This window comes from Nothoprocta perdicaria, unplaced genomic scaffold (assembly GCF_003342845.1).
Source record: "Nothoprocta perdicaria isolate Ctin4 unplaced genomic scaffold, notPer1 scaffold_174, whole genome shotgun sequence".
Classification (NCBI taxonomy): Eukaryota; Metazoa; Chordata; class Aves; order Tinamiformes; family Tinamidae; genus Nothoprocta; species Nothoprocta perdicaria.
In genome coordinates this window covers 274270-282355 of record NW_020454916.1, presented here as the reverse complement: position 1 = coordinate 282355, position 8086 = coordinate 274270, and the positions used below count along the sequence as shown (strand labels likewise).

Below are 8086 nucleotides of genomic sequence, written 5' to 3'. Positions count from 1 at the left end.
GCTGGAAAAGTCACCTGCGGACAGTGAAGGACCTGAGTTAAGTGCAGTACACTTCAGGTCACCTCAAGCTTGGCAGAAAGTTAYCTAATAAAATAGATAAGGGTTTGTCACTGGTATCGTGAACATCCTTGGTGCATTGCAAGGCACTTGGTACTGCAGGTTTACTGCCCTCAGGGAGCTTCAGAGGGAGGCTTCTAGCTGCAGTATTGATCATGTTTTCAGAGGCTTTTGTAAAAAATGAATAAAATAAAAGCTGTTTAAAGGGCCTGTGAGAGAAAGATATTTCAGAGACCAATTAAAAAGTAGAACTGGGAGCTGTTAAAACGGATTAGTTATTAAGTTACCTTGCGAGTCCTGAAGGGTTTTTATCTGTCAGAGGTGAAATAGTTGCTGTTACGCACAGATAAATCCCAGTTCTTCCTGCAGCCAGTGGCAAAGTGCAAGTGGTGTTTGTGTTGTGTCGTGGCAAGCGCTGAGCTCGGGCTCTGCAAGCACACATCTGAATAACTTTGCCACGTAAATCGCTTCTGGGCCTTAAGTTACTCACCTGTGCTTGCAGGCCCGGGCCTTGGTTTGTGTTCTAACTTCCTCACGGGTGCATCTCAGTAATGTTTGCCTTTTTCACCTCAGCCAAACAATGGACTGGTGAGTCGAATGATTTTCTTTTTTTTTTTTCCTAAAATTCCCTCAGTCCCTTTTCCTTGCCAGTATCCTGCATGACTGCTTCCTTTAATTTTTTAATTGTACCGTTTTAGGTGTATGAATCTGTGGAATTGAATGTAATCTTCACTTGCAAGTTTGCAAACGTTGACATTTTAAGCACACTCCAGGAATTCAGCTTGTAATAAAAACAGCAACAATTGAGATGGTACTAAGGTTGCCYAGTTAAGCACTCAGATATCAAGAAATGGGCAAAGCTTTTATCCATTGAATCTTAAATCTGGATTGCAGTGCCATTTAATTGTCATCATTTAAAGTTGGTGCCACACAATTATCAACATGTTAAATACCTAATATTTTACATGAATTTCTTTTCTGCATCAGCGACAGTGTTTTATGAAGACTACCTTGTAAATTATATATGGACAAATTTCCAACAAAATAATACAGACAAGCTGTTCCAGTAGACTTTTATCCAACTGGTAGCTGAATTACTGTCATAAGTACTTCAGTCTCTAATTCCTGCAGGAAATGGGCTGTGTCCTATTGCAAAGCCTTGATGGCAGTACATGCCCAGGGCAATAACGAGGCTGTGCACCAYGTGCCATGCTGCATTTCTTCATTTTTGAGTGTTTAACGATGCAGGCATCCTATTTTTTTCTGCCTTTGAGACAGATACTTCTAGAGAAAAGTGGTTACGTAACGTGGTTCCTGTCTCCCCTCCCCCTTGCAGTGCCCGCTGTGTGTTTTGGAGCTGCATTAGCTGCCCGGCCCGTGAGCGTAACCTGCCCCGCTGCGCGGTGCTGCGCGCAGCAGCCGCGCTCTGCATGTGCCAAGTGACGTGCTTTCCTGTGCAAGCCTTATTGCTCGGTGAAATGGACCCTTGTTTTCAGTGAGAAGTTCTAGGACACTTCTCAGTGAGCCTTCACATGCCAGGTTTGCCGTTGTGCTTTTGTGCTGCCTTTTTTTTTTTTTTTTAATTGCATTTAAGCAAATTCCAAACTTGAATGATTTCAATAAGGGAGTTAAAGCTTACAAGCTCTATGGAGGTTGTGGGTACCATGGAAGTACTTGTATACCACTAAGCTTCAGCTCTGCTATGGATAGCATGTGAATACATTGCAGTGCTTGTACTGARCCACACGGTACTGGTATCGGATAAGATGCTGTAGTAGCTCTCCCTTTTCATATTTTTTTTGTGCATGTGTGACCTTTTCTCTGCTGGGCACACATTGCTTGCCTCTTGCCTAAAATTTGTAAGTTGCTTATATAAAAGATTGTTTTATGAACAAAATGTTATGACACAAATATAACTTGCTTAAAAGTTACTAGCTACAAAATGATTGTTCAAGTGAAGGCMTGAACCTTGTGTCAGGGTTTAGAGTGTTTGCTTGCATGCTCAGTGTTAAGTCTTGAAGGACAAGTGTCTCTGTCAAAAACAAATCGATATTAAGGTGACACAGATGATACTGCTGCCTGACAATACCTTTATTTACATGAYGGTATTTGAGATGTTTCTAATGCAGAGAAAGTTTACTCTACAGGTTTGATATGTTTAACTTTCTATTCTCTCCCCACTGGTATTTTTTGGTGCTGTTTAAGCTGTATCATTGTACCATTAAAGACTCTAAACCTTGCAATATCACAAGTTGCTGGCACCCATCACTGGTTCCTTGTATGTCAYGGTGTTCATTTACTCAAACGCTTCCCATTGAAGGCCTCAGCCCTGCAAGATGCATCACCTCAAGTGAAATCACTGAGGACAAGTTAGACACCTCTGGCCTCTCTGGGCCTCCTTGTGTGTGGAAATGACCCAGTCCCTGTGCTGGGCCGTGCACCTTCATGGGGCTCTGAACGAGCAGTAGTTGGAATATGAAGAGCACGGCAATGGGATTCCAAATAAGCCTGACATCAAACGATGCTGAAGCAGTCAGGTACAGCTGCTGTCATGCTACACAGGTTGTTTTGCTATCTCACGTAGCTGCCATGCGCTCCTCCTGTGCATCATCCTGCTTCATTGCTCCTCTTTGCCCAGTTCCTTCCCTGCGYTAGCAATAGGGTGGGATGTGCCTGGGAACAGACTGAGCTCCCTCTCCTTGCCCCAGGCAATGCCATTCTTCCCTTTCCYCAGCAAAAGGGGAGATCAGAATTGCCAGAAGGGAGACGGGAGCAGCAGCTCCTGGAGCCCTGCTGGACCGGGCCTTACGGAGGGACCTCAGCTGCCCGGCCGGAGGCAGGGAGAGTCGGCAGGGAGTGAGGAGGGAAAAACCTCTGTTCCTCTAGAGCAAGTCCTGAGCTGCAGGTTCAGTAGTGCCATGGTATTTAATGACATCATGGTCCTGTGGGATCCACATGGAATTTCCCATTGCCGGTCTGTGCAGGTCCAGAGGCACTCACTGGTGCAGTTACCTTTTGGAGCAGGGTGAAAGCCTGTTAATTCTAAAATGTATTCTGTATCACAAGACTCTTCTCATCCTCCTCCCCCAGAAAAAAAAAGCTTATTTTCTTTTTTGTGGTGATTACTACTTTTTGCTGCATCGTGCCCTCTTAAGGGACCAGAAGTTGTCTGTTACGGACACTGAATTCATATTACAATGCTGATAACTTCATACTTAAGTGCTATGATGGAAAGTAGAAAGCAAGGGATCTACTCCTCCTCCCTCCCCCTGTCACCATTGATCCATTTGGTTCCATTTGGTTTCTTTTATTGTACAGTTCTTTGCTCATGACATTTGCCCTTATGGGGGGGTCACCTTGAGGCCTAATCCCCCAACATGTGCGGTGAGTTACGAGGGTCAAAGAATAATCCCACTCGCTGGGCAAGAGTTGCTAGAGCCCTATTCTCCAGTGAATGCTGTGGGGGCTTCTGAAAAGCAGCTTTTATTACATTGKTTTTTCTCTCTTAGTTTGGTCATTTCTCATTGCTACTATGTTTTTCCTTTTTCAGAGTAAGTAAGGGTGAGATGGTGAAAGGGGCTGATTTGTGGATTTATATCTTCAGTATGTTAAGCACCAGTGGGCTTGCATGTTATAACTGAAAGTGGTTTTAAGAAGTTTTTGAAACTCTTTTCTGGTACAGTGTCCATTTAAGAGCAATGAAAGAGTAACCTTCCTTTCTGTGTAGCTCTGGGAAGATGTTACTGGAATCTGCAGTCGTGTTTACATTGTTGTATGCAACTCTTCCACTGTGGCATCCGCTGAAAAGTATTTTACGTTGTCTAGATCCTTTCACATCAGGATTTGACTCCTCTTTCTGTGCAGCTCTGTGTCCCACCAAGTTAGAGAAGCTCTTCCAAGTGAGCTTCGAAAAGATAAATTAAACATATTCTTCCTGATGCTGTAATGTAGACAAGCTTATATCCCTGAATGATGAGAATGTGTCTTCTGACCAGCTTGTTTAGGCCAATATCTATTTTATTTATCTCTGTTGCCCAAGGAGTATGACAAGGAGGTATGTGATACTGTATTTCCTGAAAGATGGCATGATGGTGCTGCCTAACTTTAGCTTCATTTTTGCTGTTACCCTGGGGAATTGCTGCTGCTTTGGCTCTAGAATGGCTTGTCAGCGCTGAGTGGAGCCTGTGCGTTCGTGTGGCACCAGCCTTAAACATGACCACGGCCCCTGGGCACCAGCGTAGCGCTGCTAATGATGTTGTTTTGCTTGAACTGCTAGTCTCAGAGAGCCAGCTGCTGCTGCTAGATACCTGTAGCTAGTAAGAAGTAAGTTGCATGTTTTCTGGTGCATTCKCTCTCTGGAAAGTATCTCTATATCGCAGTCATTTGTAGGGAGATAAAGATGTCCTTATGAAAGTGCTCTATCTTCGATTGCTTTGGAATAAAGCAATTTAAACTGAAGCTTTGTTAAAACACTTAAAGGAATACTGCAAATGCACTTTTTCATAACATTTTAAAATAATTTCATGCTATTTACAATACCTTAGAAACATGCAATTGCAATTATATTCTTTACCAAAAATGCTACTTGGCCTGCACAAAACCCACCGTGTTAAAGGATGAAATTGCTTATAAGAAGTGGGTTGTTGGAATGGAATTTTYCTTTTTTTCTCTAAAGAGAGAGAGGGGGGGAAAAAAAAAAAAAGAAACACTGAGAGCAATGAAGAAGTGCATATGTGTATACCCCTCTGTGTATGTATGGAGAAGGAGCAGAAGAGAGAGCTTTTGTCACACGCTTGGTCCCATTCCTCTCGTTGGGTACCTGTGATGCTGCTGTATTCGCCTCACTTGCTGGCTTCATGTGCCCGGATGCCTCACTTGGCTGGGCAGCCTGCAAGGATGGTTTCTGTGGTGCCACATCATGTAGGTTCGCTCCTGGGGTCTCCAGAATTGCCCTGCTCTCTTGGCACCTTTGGGCCATGTGGAAACTAGAGCCGGGGATTTACGCTCTGGACAGCAGAGGTGTTTCAGGCATGGCAAAGATGAGTATCTCCATGCCTGGCTTTTAGCCATTTGGCTTTGCAAGTGGAATGAGACCTCTGTGAGATGTCCAGGTTTCATAACAGCCATCGTGCTGAGTAGAGAGCACCTAATCAGCCAGTGGGAAATAGAAAGGCAGGGACCTCACTCTCCTGGTCTTACAGATCTCATCTGGTATGAACACGTTGCCTGAGAATCCTTGGCTGCTGTAACAGCCTTTCTGTGCTGTTAGCCTTTCCTTTCCCTAAAAGATGGTGGAGAAGAAAGGTGATAATGGTAAAGATGATGCCCTTGGGTGTAATAGCTTGTTTAGGCTTACTCAGGTAGTATGATTTTAATTCAGCAGCCAGCTCAACAAATGGGTCAAAATTGTGTCCCAGGAATGTGGTCAAGCAGGAAGCCAGGCAGGGCCAGCGCTTAGGAAGGAGCGCCAGGGGCCCAGGAGAGCAGGCCRGAAGTGGGGCTAGCTGGTAGTGGGGCAGGGCACCCAGCCGGGAGGAGGCAGCCTGGGCTCCCTGCGCCAGGGTGCGGGTGCCGCTTGCATGAGCCCTGCCGCGGTTCGGGAGGCTGCTCTGCTCTGCTCTGCTCTGCGCTGCTCTGCTCTGCTCTGTTCTCCTCTGCGCTGCTCTGCTCTGTTCTGCTCTGCTCTGCTCTGCTCTGCGCTGCCCGCGCCGGGCCCTGCGCGCGGGGCTGCCCGCCGCGCTCAGCCCAACTGTGCGGCTTGTGCGCGGCTTGGTAAATAAGCCCAGACTGAAACTGCACGTGCATCTTTGCTAGTGGATTTGCTAGGTTGTTTTTTGCATTGTGCTCTTCAACCAGGATGCTGAAGTGTGCAAGTGGATCTGACCCTCGGAGGCTGTGCAGAGTGGGTTTTACAAATACACAAATGTTTTGTTTGCAGAGGGAGTGCTGAAATAAGGAGACTTCTGCTCAGACAAGCAAGCTTCTAAAAATAACCTTTAAGTCCTCTTAGTATCATCACAACTTCCTTAGTTTGGGGAGATCCTTTTTGGCACTGATTGTTCTGACTGTTTTGCTTTCCTAACACTGGGTTGTTGTTCTCTCCACTCCGGTGGTGGCTCTGAACTCACTGCAGCTCTTCAGGTWGTCGGGAAGTGCTCGTTGGCTTGGAGAAGTTACCTGGTTGTCTCCTGAACATTCAGGCCTCTATATATTTAAAAGGCAAYGGGTAATCCTAAATCTGTTGTTCAATTTGCACATAACCAAGTATTCAGTGGCAATATTAAAATATTAGGATAATGTGATGGTGCCTGGGTGCATCAGATTGGGTATCTGACATGCCAACATGGCTTTTTATTTAAAGAAGAAGAAGAAGAAGGAAAAAAAGTTTTTTTGTTTGTTTGCTTTAAGCCACATCAGTTCCTTAATATGGTTCCCAGCAAAACAACATAGAGTTGTGTGGTTAGTGTAATGGCATGCTCTCATGTCACACTGAGCATAAAAATACCTTGAGCAGGAACCCTGTGAAGTGTTATGCTTTGTATCACAACCATCAGTCTATTTACCGCCTTGCTTTCAGATATAATTTTGCGTTTTCCGCTGCTAAGCAAAGAAGCTGGAAACCCTTGTGTTTACCAGGATCAGAGCTCTCCTGTGTCCTGTGGACAGGCTGTTGATGTGTTGGTGGCTCTGCGCGCTTGGCCGGGGCTGGGAGAGCCCTGCAGGGGCCAGAGCTTTGCCCTTCCCTTGCAAAGTGTGGGGCAAGAATGTGGCCTTGGGGAAGCAGCCTCGGGTCTTGCATAGATAAAGCTGCAAGCTCCTCACAGAACTAATTGGGCAGTAAATGTGCTTACTCTTTCTTTCTCTTCAAATGCCAGTGGGCAATCAGCCTCAAATTTTGAAAGAGATTGAAAAATGGATTAGAAACATCAAGAAACCTTTGTCACTCTTTTCTTCTTAATTTTTTGTGCTGAATTCTTTGGAGGTGTTTTGTCCCTCTCTTACTCTGCAACCCAGTAACCTGCCTGGTAAGAGCATCTTTAAGAGGAAAACTTGGATGTGAATTTTCGGCAGAAAAAATGCAATTGCAACCAAAAATGGAACTAAAAATGATTTAGTTGTTTAAGATGTACCTGTGATTGGCTTATTTATGTACTAAAATATTAACTGACTTTGCTGTAGAAGGAATAGGGTGTTTTATTTTAGGGAAGTTTGTGGTTACATTTCCGTTGATGACTTAACCTAGCAATTCCAAAAAAAAAAGAAAGTTTTATTTTTTTTAAGCAGTGCTAATGAGTTTTAGCTCAACCTAGAGGAAATACAGAGAAGATGAAGCCTTAGTGTGTAGGTACCAGGCAGCTGGGGAAATTCCAGCACTCTGAGACTTTCAGTGACTTTAAAAATACGGAAGAGCAAAGGGGAATGAGCAGAGGTGATGGGACCTTGCATGTGATAGAGGAATTTTTGTATTTCTGTATCCGATGWTCTGTATTCCTGATAGTTCCCGAGCTCTGGATGTACATGGGGACYGATGGGCGCTTTGTTTTCCGAGTTGCTGCCCGTAGCTACAGGGAGGTCCCGTGCGTTCGGTGCGCGCCCTTCGCCGCTGCCCTCTCCCCTGCTAGGCCGTGCTGCTGCTGGGAGCAGCCTTGGAGCTGGATCAGCCCCTCAGCGGCAGGAGAGGCAGCTGCCTGGGAGCGGAGCTGCAGGGGAGCTCCGTCCCTCTGGAAATACACGCCGGGGCGTAGGTGGGAGTCACAGCTCTGCTCYGGAGATCAGGCCTCCAAGCTGTTCCGTTGCCGTATAAGCCACATCCACTCCTACAGGATGATAATTAAAGACATTTCTGGTAGCAATGTTTTGGGTTCTTTTGGGTGCATTTCTTTTCCGGTTTGGTCTGCTTTTAGATCTCCAGATTTTGTTATTGCTTTTTCTATACCATTTATTAATTCTTTTTCATAACACAGTTATCTTATATGTAAAATATAGCTGTCTGAACTCTCACTGTAACCAACAGTGCTACCCCATCTTA

At 45.2% G+C, this 8086-nt stretch overlaps 1 protein-coding gene across 2 annotated transcripts in view; it reads left to right on the top strand.

Moving 5' to 3' along the window:
• The first annotated feature begins 613 nt into the window (after nt 1-613).
• The window catches only part of SLC25A13 (solute carrier family 25 member 13), a 94610-nt gene continuing 87137 nt past the window's right edge, over nt 614-8086 (top strand). The window contains exon 1 of one of the 2 annotated variants that reach the window (XM_026036271.1): nt 614-645. The gene's annotated coding sequence lies outside the window, so the exon portion shown is untranslated. Of the gene's footprint in view, nt 646-4096; nt 4112-8086 lie in introns of those variants that run through there. The other variant, XM_026036272.1, reaches the window with a different exon arrangement.